A 12,098-nucleotide genomic window follows, 5' to 3' on the forward strand; every position below is an offset into this window, starting at 1 on the left:
TGAGAGGCAGTGAAGAGAGATTTGTGGTCATGAAAGACTGTAGATGACAAGAGAAAGAACAAACACACCAAAGAAAGGATTAATCGATTGTGAGGGCAACATTCTCACATCATGTTATCTTAACAGCAAGATTGTAGAAATTTACTATGGACTACTGGCTGCTATACAATTGCAGCCCGATTCCTAAAAGGAATAAAAAATAAAAAAGATTTGTATTTGTGCAGCTACGATAAATTACAGGGAATTCTGTTCTAACTTTCATTAAAAGTTTTTGAACTATTTCATGATACAATGTTAAACAAAAATTCTACCTCCAGATACAAAGAGGATAAATGCATGAAGACAGACAAATATACATTTTCATTTATTTTCTTGTTCAATTTTAACACCTAATGTACTGTAAAAATGTGGCAAGGCAAGTAAACCAATGGCACTGTAAGATTGTTTTTGTCCATGCTGAGAGTCACATTTTTCAAGACAATTGCCTGTTGGGAACTGTCTTAAGCAGAAAGCTTGCAAGAAAAAATGTGGGTACAACAGACAGAGAGACAAAGAAAGAGACAGATGGAGAGAGAAAATTGTCCATCAAATGGATGCATCTCTTTTTGATTGCAAAGCAGGGAACATAATGGAAAGCAACATGAATCATATCAGAGCTCTGACATTGTGTATATCTGGCGTGTACATGTATCCGTTATAGCTCATCCTGCATCAATGCAATTCTCAACAGGTTTTAGCTTCCACTTGTTAAAGGCTAATTATCACAGAGGGAGACGCAGGACTATCAGTCTTCTGTTTCAAAGGTGTTTTGGGGGGTAGATTGTTCCAGTGGTGGTGTATGAAATAAAACCTTGTATAGTATGCTCACTTCGTTTAAACTCTATTAAAACATGTACCAGAGTTCTTAACTCTAATCTTTGTTGGTCAAATCAGAGACTCTAAAGATAATTTACTATCTTTAAATTCTCTGCCTCCTCATGCCTGTGTGGTGCAACAATTAAGTTTCCCCTTGGGATGTTAATAGTTACCCAATTCACTGTTAACCAACAATAACAATTTTGACCGATTATTGCTGCCACTTAAACGGTACAAAAAAAAATAAATATATATATATATACACTACACATCTTCAGTCTTCTGCCTCACTGTATCGGATAGACCAATTTAACAGGACTTCCCTTCAGTCTGGCTCCATACACAGATAAGAATAACCCCAAGCAGCAAAGAGAACCTTTTCCTTCCCTTGATCGTGTTATCATAAAGGCGTATTCTCTCACTTCCACCGAATACTGTCATGTTTCTCAGCCCATGTTTTATTTCTCTGCTCTGCACAGGAGAGCCTTGTGCCAACTGAGAAAAGCAAAATAAATTGCCCTTTCTCTGTCTGTCTTTTTGACTCACTGTAGAGCTCTCCTATCCCCTTTCTCAGTAGTAAATAATGCGTTTTCATTGCGTGCCTACTTTAGCTCAACAGTGTGGAGAAAGCATTTAATAGAAATCAAGACTTGTTTGAAGTTGAAGCTTATTTCAAACTTAAATCTCTTGGCCTTCTACACCAGCCCCTCCCTTTTCCTCATTCTCTTTGATATGCAGGCAGTGTACACAGAGCTGATTGAATTTGTATTCATTTTTTCTCAATCTTTTTCTTCTTTGAGACCTAATTTCATCAAATGCATTGGTATGACTTAATTTCTTGTGGTTGATAGCCATCCCTGCAATCATATATCCTTGATGTCTTTCGGCGATGATTGCTGGATGAGAGAGATGAAGAAAAGGTGGCTGATTGACTTGGATATTTGTTTTGCTTTCTGTCTGCTGTTTGAAGTGGTATACACATGAGTGGGATGCTTATGAACCCTTGCGAGTCTCTAAAGCTTCCAGTGTCGATTCATTTGGTGTGACGTGCTCTTCAAAAATTCCACTTGCCCAACCACACTCACACCCTATAGTTCCTACATGTTGCCAGCAGACTAGCGCTCACATTCTCTCACACAAAGTCACAGACACACAATGCTCTCACTCACACAATGCACACAATGTGCCGACTTAAACCCAGAAACAAAATACCTCAGTGAAGGCTCTGTCAGGCTTGTCAAATTTGACAGCCTGTCTGCCATTGGCATAGTTTAGGCTAACAAATCAATACACCTCTGGCCTTTTGGAGCACTTGTTGACGTCGGCTTCTGTTTGAAAGTGTAATTGAGTAGAGCAGATTGCAGCCGTTGGTTTTTGTGGCTTATGAGTCTGCGTGTGTATTTAAATATGGATAAACAGATACAAACAGTGTATACTGGGAAACAGCACATTCCTTCTTTCTCCCACATTTATACACACACACATAAACGCACACATAGACACGCGCGCACACATACTCACTGAATCATAACTTGCTGTGTTTTTAGCCATAGGGAAGTCCTTTATCCACATAACCAGATTAACTCACAGTGAGCTCTGATCAGCTTAATTTGGATTCAGCCTACTTACCCCTCCCTGGTCTTCCTGTCAGTCTGTCTGCATGCTCATCTGTCATTCTGTCTACATGAATGGCAAGGTTTGTGCCCATATGTGCATGTAACTTCATTTAAGCATCTCTCTCTGTCTAGTCTTTAACAAGGATTACCACCAGCAAGTTACACCCCCATCCCCTCAAGGCTCAGTGCACAGTTGTTTTGTTGTGTCATAAATAATATTTTACTGTTACAATGAACAGATGAATATATAATATATTCGGGTTATTCCAAAAAGCAGTACATTTACTGCAGGTATATTCTTTTTTCTTCTTCTTTTTTTAAAACTACATGTTATGAACTCATTCTGTCTGGTTGGGTGTCAATGCAATATGTTGACTGCAAACGTCTCTCAGTATCTTTGCATTGTAGAATCGCTATGAAGCCCCCAGGGACTGACTGACAATAACAGAGATAGTGAGGAAACTGTCAATTTCCTGAATCTAAAAAGTCAATATTTGCACATATATAAGATTTGATGCATTTTTCAAGTCACATCCTCTGACAATTCACAAAACATGATGTTAGTTGTGTATTGTTTTCATACATCAATAATTGAGTTTGCTCAGAAGCATTCTTGTTATAGTTTACTATTTCAATTAAATTCAGTCACCCTTGACGTACAGTGGCTCCATCCAAAGCAGCTTTACTGCCCAATCAGAAAGTCACCTCATAGCCGTCATGGCAAAAGCAAAACCTACACTGTAAAACATCATACCGGAATTAAGCAGAATAGAATCTTAATTTGTCATTAACTTAAATATATTAGTTTATTAATTAAAGTTTTTGGGACTTAAATTTGTAAAGTTGTTTCTTTTCATAATAATAAAAAAACAATCCTAGCATTATTAGTAAAATCAGTCCCATAAAGTCCTTCTAATTTAGCAAGATCACTAGTAGCAGACTTGCATGTTGTATTTGTACCAACTTTGGTGGAAAGTTGAAAGACAGGCTGCAGCTGTAAGTTCCTTGTGTCCGATGGAGAACTGACTTTTCAAACTGAGAAAAAGTAAATGGTACTATAGTCTGTATGTAATGTGTGTCATTGTGACTAAACTGTTGTTTATTCAACAAGTTCAGTTAACTTAGCTGAATTTGTTTTAAATCTTCAAAACTAATAAAAAAAATGTAGACTAATTATTGACCCAATGGTGCTTTCTCCTAATCGCGTCACTGAAGTAATGATGAAATGTTTGTGAGGTTTAAATTTGTATACATTTTTTTTTACTAAATGTAAAACTAGTAACATCTTTAATAGAGTGGTTATTGTGGGGTCAATGCGCATGAACCAGTTTCCCCGATTATAAACTAGACACTTAAGACTTGATGGATGAGGAATTGGGAGAACGTGGCCTTTTGGGACATAAAGACGAGTGGCTTAAGAGGCTTAAGAGGCCATTACAGAGCTCAGCCTGGTTTCACAGAACTAAGGTTTCAACAAGTAACTATCAGTTCTTTACTCTCCAACTGGCAAAGATGGGCCTCAAGGTGCGTTCATTACTGAAGTCTAGAGAAAGACAGCAAGATGAGGGTAAACGGTGGAGAAAAGGATGGACACAAAATGGGAGGGGAGCAGGATAAGGAGGCACAGAAAGGAGAATTATTTGAAGGGCCAGAGGGAAGGAAGGGAAAGATAGTAGGGCAGAAAGCATGGGATGCTGAGGAAAAGAAGGGGGATAGAAATAATGAGAGATGGAAGGAAAGTGGGGATAAGCGTGGAATGGAGGAGAAGGAGGGGGCAGCAAAGAGCGAGCTGAGGATGCGCTGGGCCCGAGGGATTGCTGTGCGTTTATCCTCCTCTGCAGCAGGCTTCTGAAGCACTACCTCAGGAAAAGACTATAAAGCAGGGTGGCTGCTGCTCTGTGCTGATCTGTTAATATCCACAGATACACGAAGCTTCGCCATAGTACTCTGGGGGTGGGGTGGAGTGGGACAGTGTGTGTAAGACTGCATGTGAGTTTGTGTGTGTTTTCTGTTTTGTGTTCAAGGACCATATCATATCTCTGCAGAAGATATCCATTCCCCACCGCTGGCTTCCGCCAAACTCACCCGGAGACATGAAGTTACCGGAGCGATTAAAAGATTAGATTGAACTATCGTATGGCGGTGTGTCATCTAAAGCAGCTGCCGAGAGTTGGTGGGTGGGTTTTTGACTACCTTGTTTTAGGATCCTGTATAAATAGACTCCTTCCTCCTGGGAAATGGTGTAAAACTCCCTTAGAGCCACAGTATGCAGCTAAAAGTACTGGGAGGTGGAGACGCTGCATGGGATTTGTGCTGGTTGCTTCACAGAGGACCATGTCATGTACTCTCATGGGGTGCTTACATGATTAATTCAACGAAAGTAAAAGACCTAAGGGGAGGGATGGAGATGTATGGTGTGAAAGATCAGTTTCTTTATGTTTCACATTATCAGTAAGGTTTTACTGATAATGTGAAATCATATATCATCAGTTGATCAGTTTTAATACGGGGTGACGGTGGATAAGTGGAGAGCAGGGCCGTCCTTAAATCAGAGGATCGGCAGTTCGATCCCCGGCTTTGGCTCCATGTCAATGAATCCTTGAGGAAGACACTTAACCCCAAAATTGCTCCTGTATGATAGAATCTGAATTGTAAGTTGCTTTGGATAAAAGCGTCTCCTAAATGACTGTAAAAATGTAAAAATGCTCTTTATATACTGAATAACAAAAGGTACAAATGCCCAATTGCCCAAACTACATTAAAAACCATTTCCTGAAAAATTATTTGTTGTGGTCAACTTCTTTTCCTTGGCTTCCTCTTTGTTTCGAGCAATTTATTGTTTTCTGAATTTACTTGAGGAAAGCCTTCAAAAAAAACCTCTGTCTATCAGACTAGACAGAGACTCTTTCATGCAGCTTTGTGCAACAACACCAGAGCTGTCCCTATTAACTCAGTAAATCAATTTTTTAACAAAGCACATGTTGTTATCCATTGGATCTGGCACAATGGGTCAATTTTAATGTCGACGATGTTCTGTCTCCTGACTTGCGCTGTGGGTAACTCTTGTAGTTTTGGTTGTTCAGCTCGGCTGATGATGATAAACAACTAGACAAGCAAGCAAGCACAGAAGAAACCCACCAATATGCCGTTACTGTCTGAATTTGTGTGTGTGTGTGTGTAATCATATTATTTTCTTTGTGTGGTCTAAAAACTCTGCACACAACCCCTCCGGGCTGCTACATAATGCCAAAAAATATCGTATTATCTGGCCCGCAAAATAATCATTTTATTTAATAATTTTTTCTAGTTGTTTCATATCAATTTAAAGTACTCCTTAATGTACAATTCTATTATCTTAGCTATCTATTAAAAATGTATTTAGTTTGTAAAATGTAAAGAGAGCAGGTTACGCAGGGCTTTGTTAGTTGTTTGACTGCGAACAACAAAGATGTCTATTTCCAAACCAAAAAGGAAAGTGGATGATGATCACAGACAGTTTAAAGATAGATGGACATTCCAGTATTTTTTTGTGGAGTTAAGAGCAGAACTGAAGAAATTCATGGAAGATGGTTTCTTAGCTTAATGATCCAAGATTGGTTATGGACTTTGCATTCCTATTGGACATAAAACAGGAGCTGAACATCCTGAACACAACTTGAAGCTCCAGGGCCCTGGTCTTATTTAAATGTCAAAGCCTTCTCCACAAAACTGAAATTGTGGAAAGCTTTCAGCTTTCTGCAAAAAAAAAAATCTCAGCCATTTCACAACTTGCAGATCTCTTGTGGATGAGGGCACAGCATTCACTGGTGATGGATATGCCTGTGCTATTGAAAACCTACTGCAGGAGTTTGATCAGCATTTTACTGACTTCAAGGCACGCCGTGACACTTTGCAGCTGTTTGCAGACCCCTTCTCAGCTGAGTGTCCCGAGTATGTTGCAAATGGAACTCATTGACTTGCAGCGCAACAGTGATCTAAAAGCTACATTCAGAGAGGCTCAGGGAAAACCATGACTGGACAATTTATGACAGAATTACCTCCATCCTTCCCTGAGCTGACAAAAGTGTTCAGTCGGGTAATGTGCCTTTCTGGAAGCACATATCTGTGTGAGAAACTTTTCTCGACTATGAACTTTAATGAATGCAAGTACAGTTCCAAGCTTAGTGATGCCCATCTTGAAGCTGTACTCAGGGTTTCAACTGTGACCTCGATCAGGGCAAATGTGGCTCAGCTGTGTGAGCAGAAGCGCTGCCAGGTGTCTGGCAAGAAATAGAAAGAAGTACAAATTCAGGGTTTGCATTTATTGGTTCAGTGCAATATTTCAATAAGTTATTGAAAATAATGTAAGGAAAATATATTTGTACTGATGAAAATATGTTAGTATAATGTAAAAATACAAAGTACATTTTCTAAAATATTGCGCTTTCTTGTAGTACTTGAACATTGAAGTGGCCCTCCTATGAGATGACAATACCAGCAGTGGCCCCAAGCCAAACTGAGTTTGAGACCCCTGGTTTAGGGTCAGGATTGGGGTTAAGCATATAGCGTTTTGGGCTAATGTAAGTAATATACCTTGATGAAATAAGTGTAAATCAATAAGTCCATTGTCCACAGAAGTTGCATTGTGTGTGCATTCACAATGTATTTATAATTTACTGAATTGTCCTAAAAGTGTGAATTAAAACTAAATGATGAATAAAACACAAACATCACCAAATTAAATACTACTGAGGGTATTACATTGACGTAGTGACTGCTGTGTTATTTGTTTGAAGTTGCGGACAAAACTATCGTAAATTGCCACTGTGGGGACAGGTAAATTATACCTTAAAATGAGATGAGACGATGAAAGAAACTCCAGTGTCACAGCAACAGGCAATAGCAATGATAGAAAAAAAGGATTAAGTGGGAGGAAAAAAAATGACAAAAAAAACAATGGAACCATTGCAGGCCCAGTGAGGAATCTGCAACATATTGGTGTTTGATCAAGACAAACTCAGAGCGTCAGTACCTACTCAAGGCCCTCTGCAGCCATTCAGCAGAAAATCTGCAGAACCTCTCTTTTGTTTTCTACTACAAACAGTTTGGCTTTTCATCATACCTAAATGTTAAAACACCATGCTTTACACAAGCCCCGCTTACAAGTTTAACATTTAGTATATCAAACGTTATTTTGTGTCACACAAGTGTTCACAAATGTGAGTTTAGCAGGGCGAAGAGAGGAAGAAATTAAGAATAATCTTGGCAGATCAAAGTAACTTATGCTTATTTAATTGATTTTTCCCGTTATCATAATATCCTGCCATTTTCTTCATTCCTATGTTATCATCTCCTGTGTCTTACAGCATTAAATTGACAAAAAGTAATAGCATGGGAAATTATGCTTCGTCATGTGCTTGTGTTTTTTTTAAGTGTGTCCACTCACACTCAGTTGATTATGTCAATACAAGTTAAATGTGGTCTGTTGGTGCCTGTAAGACTGCAAGTTGTTTTTTATCGACCAGGGCCACTTATCCACTTGATCAAAATCACCTGTGTTCTCAGATAACATGACAGGCTATTAGAAAGACGTGGTTAACCAGGCGTGTGATATTGCCTACAGTAGTCTTTAATGATGGTGCAAACAGCAGTGGTACTGGGTCACTGCTTTGTGGTATATGCAGTGAGTCTCTGCAGCTTGTGCAACAGAGTATTTTCTTAATGCATAATATAAGGTGCTCCTACAGTAGAATATAATCTGATTAAACAACCTCACAAACAACAGACCATCTAAGAGCAAAGAGTAGAATCAGCGTATCTCTGATATAGCCTCAAAGAAAATGGAATATCATTCAGAAAGTTAGCATTTATTGCCGGGTTATTTTCTGCTGCAGTGGTTTCTACTGTTGTACATTATAGTGTATCAGCCTCTTGTGATTGCATTGCTGTTTAAAATGATTAAAAGACATTTAGGCTCCGTTGTGCATAAAAATGTTCACAAACATTATGACAAATTTCAGACGTGACACAGAAACCTTACAGCTCTCCTAAACTTTAATGGATCGTGTAATGGCTAGACAAAAACACTAGAGACTAGGAGGGCACTTGGAGAGCACAGACCTCCGCCAAGGCCGATTTCATAAGTGAAAAATAATGTGTGTATCCACCACGTGATTTGAATCTGCTCCAAAATGTAATGGGTTCTTCCTTGGCCCTTGCTACATCCTTCCACCAACTTTCATGAAAATCGGGCGAGTAGTTTTCCCATAATCCTGCTGACAAACAAACAAACCAAACCAAAGACATCGCCTCCTTGGCCAAGGTAATGAATGTATTTATAATATCTGAAAATATCAGTATGCCAATACCAATGTTTATAATACCTAGTAGCACAATTTGTTGTAATAGTGATTAGCATATGTCCCCAGAATTGTTGCAACATTGACTGAAGAATGAATGTGCATGCCTTAAGAGATTTGGTTGTGCTCGCATTTCAGTCACCTAAACATCTACCCAGTTCAAATGACCTCTATTGCAGCCAGTCAAGAAAGATTGTAAATAATGTTCCACTGAATTAAGGGGCCTAAATCCTGGAGCTTCATCTTGCTGACAGAGCCCATAGCTTGTAATCTGGACGCACAGTTACATGGCAACTGGGTTTCAGGAGAAAGCTGTTGTGTAATGCCATCGTCAGGATAAAGTTTGCGTGATTACACTCAAGTTGGACTTTAATTAACATAGTTAAATACCTACACTGCAGTCTCCGTGGACCACTGCATGTTACACCCGTGGTAAGGGAAGAGGAGGGGGAGGAGGTGGTTTGGAGATGTAAAGCAGGTAATTAAATGAAGATTGTAGGCTATTGAATGATCCCCTGGGAAAACATAGTGCCTCCTCTCCTCCCTCCTCTCCTTCCCTCTCCCAACCCTCGCTCTCTAGCCTTGCACCTGAGATGAAGATGACAGTTAATGATGGTGTTTTTTAAAACCACTTTACCTCCTGCCCTATAGCTCACTCTCGCTCTCTCCAGACAGACTGAGTTTTTTTTCTTCTTCTTTGGCCTCTTCTTTCATCCTTTACTGAGATAGGTCCACACCATTTTTCTCTATGTCCCATTAGCAAATTGCCTCCCCCTCTTTCTCTCCCTCCTTGTTTCCAACTCTCTACCTGCCCCCTAACCCTCCTATTAGAAATCTAACTGGGAAATGTAGTCATTTAAACTGGAAAAAAAACCAATGAAGTTTACTTCAGGGTCTGTTTTATTTTTCAGAAGTTGGAGCGGAGCCATAGATCTGGAGAGAGACTAATGTGGGATGGCATAAAGACAACCTGAAGGACCTGAAAGCCATCATTCACACAGAGTGGCAGCAAGGTCATCTGGCTAAAGGATGGTGAGTCTGTTATTTGCATATGCCGTGGGCTGCGAGGTAATAAGGTCTGCTTAGCTTCTCCATTCTAACCATTTAAAAAAAGTGCTAAGACAACCATTAGCAAACTGGCCAGCAGTTTCTTTAATTTGCCAAGCTATTATCTACTTTCATGCATGCGCTGGCCGAGATAAAATAATCCTACCCGACATCCTAAAGTTGAAAACAGCCATACATTTAGCTATAACTTTTATTTGACTATAACATATGGTAATTGGTGGAAAGGCCACAAAATTACATGCCTGAGAACGTTACACCCAATAATGAAAATAAATCCTCTGTGAATCACAGAAGATATACTGCATTATTAACTGTAGGCAAGTCTGAGTAGCATATAATCACAACAAAATATCTTGCTGAATAAATGCGATCCATTATTATTAATCAATCTATTACATTCACGACAAATTTGTATGCACAACACAACAGCTGCCTTACATTTGGGGTAATTATCACTTAATTACCATAATAAAATAAGTCAGTTAGTTAAAGCCGAGTCGATTAAATAGAGAGGGAGACACACGCAATGTTTCCAATCTATGTGTGATTCACTCAATATTCTGGCCTCATTTGTGTTTCACTACAGTATGTGTTTTCCCAATGCTCTGGATTACCCCATATCCGAAAACTGCTGAGTCAGTCCATTTAGAGCCCTCACAGGCCGCTCCTCCTCCTAATATGTCTAGTCCTGTGTCAGGTCTTTGGAAATCCGGGTTAATATCTAACCGAAGGATCCAATCTTTGAGATTATGTGTGTTTGATTTTGTTTACACCATCTGCCATAAAATGTAATTGAATGTACTGCATGGTATAATCTGATACATCCGGGGGAGATGTTTTGCTACCGCTGTCATTGCGTGTGTGTGTGTGTGTGTGTGTGTGTGTGTGCAGTGTCCCATAGCCCATAGATGCCCTGCAGGAATCCAAAATAGCCAGTAGATGTCCTGCAGGAATTTGTCCCGGTTTCATGGGCAAACCATGCTCTCTAAACTTGATTCTGAACTCATTATGGAAATAGCCTCTGCATTTGATTAAGGTGTTGAAGGTTGGCACACATCATATTGAAAATAATTTTTGTTTGCACTCATTGGTGTATCCGAAATAGGTGACAACAATACCAAATGTGTTGTTTTCCCGCAGAGACCAGATTTTCAAACAGAGCTGTTCATTATATGTGTACTTCTTAATGAGTATCGTTGTTAGTAATTGTACTAATTAACTTAAGTACATATTTCTTTATGTTTATGATGTGTATATTTTACGTCCAATTCAGGCTTCTTAAGGCAGCAATAGGTTATCGCTGGGAACATTTAACAGCACAGTCCTCATTCACTACAACCTGAAGCATTTGATACTTACACTTGACATACACATTAACATTTTAGACTGATGCTACCATGGAGAGTGATGAGTGAGCAGGTGCAGTAAGGGTTCAGTGTCAGGCTCAAGGACACATCGACAGGGCACAAGGCTGCTGCTGGGACACATCGGCACTTGAAGTGATTAAAACGTTCCTATTTTAGCCAGGTGTCGCTAATCTGCTGGTACAGAATGAGGAAGTAGTATCAACTGTTTTAGTAACTGTTTCTAAACTATAAGAACATGATTTCTACAATAAGACAATTACTAAGGAGTTTTACATCCTCTTAAAGGAAAAGTTTTAAATGTTTTAAATAGGTTTATTCGCTTTCTTGTCCAGGGATAGTACAATATCTATACCACTCACATATCTGTCTGTTAATATGAAGCATAGACAAGTGAAAATATCCAGCCTAGCTTTGTCCAAAGGCGCTAAAGCGTGCTGTACAAAAACTGTAAGTTGTGTCAAGTGTATTAATAACAATAATAAGTTGTGGTCTGCAGGAAGTAACATGATGGACTATTTCTTTCCTGGGTGTCTTCCTGGAGTATTGTGGATACAGTGAAGTTACAGGCAACTCGTGCAACAAATTGGTGTTTTCACAGTTTTGTATGGAATAATCAAATGAGATTCATCCATTCCACATGTTTGTACAAGGTTCAGCAACAGCATTAAACGCATTGACGAAACAACAGCTACAGTAGACTTCAAAGCTGTTTCACAACAAATACAAACAGAGGATGTTACATTTGATTTGTTTAGGTTTTTTTTCACCCCACAGAGGATGTGTAGTTCAAAGAGGTAGACGAGTGAAAAGTATGTCACTGGTACCAAGCCAGGATAAGGTATTACTAGCTTTAA

General features: G+C 39.2%; 1 protein-coding gene across 2 annotated transcripts in view; it reads left to right on the forward strand.

Annotated features, from left to right (window-relative positions):
• Window positions 1-12,098, forward strand: part of LOC137873926 (cadherin-22) — a 162,619-nt gene that overhangs the window by 32,591 nt on the left and 117,930 nt on the right. For both annotated transcript variants that reach the window (XM_068712440.1, XM_068712441.1), the window contains one exon: window positions 9,721-9,841. The gene's annotated coding sequence lies outside the window, so the exon portion shown is untranslated. The remainder of the gene's footprint in view (window positions 1-9,720; window positions 9,842-12,098) is intronic.

The sequence above is a fragment of the Cebidichthys violaceus genome, unplaced genomic scaffold, assembly GCF_023349555.1.
Source record: "Cebidichthys violaceus isolate CVI_PGR_0920_01 unplaced genomic scaffold, fCebVio1.0.p SCAF_17, whole genome shotgun sequence".
NCBI lineage: Eukaryota > Metazoa > Chordata > Actinopteri > Perciformes > Stichaeidae > Cebidichthys > Cebidichthys violaceus.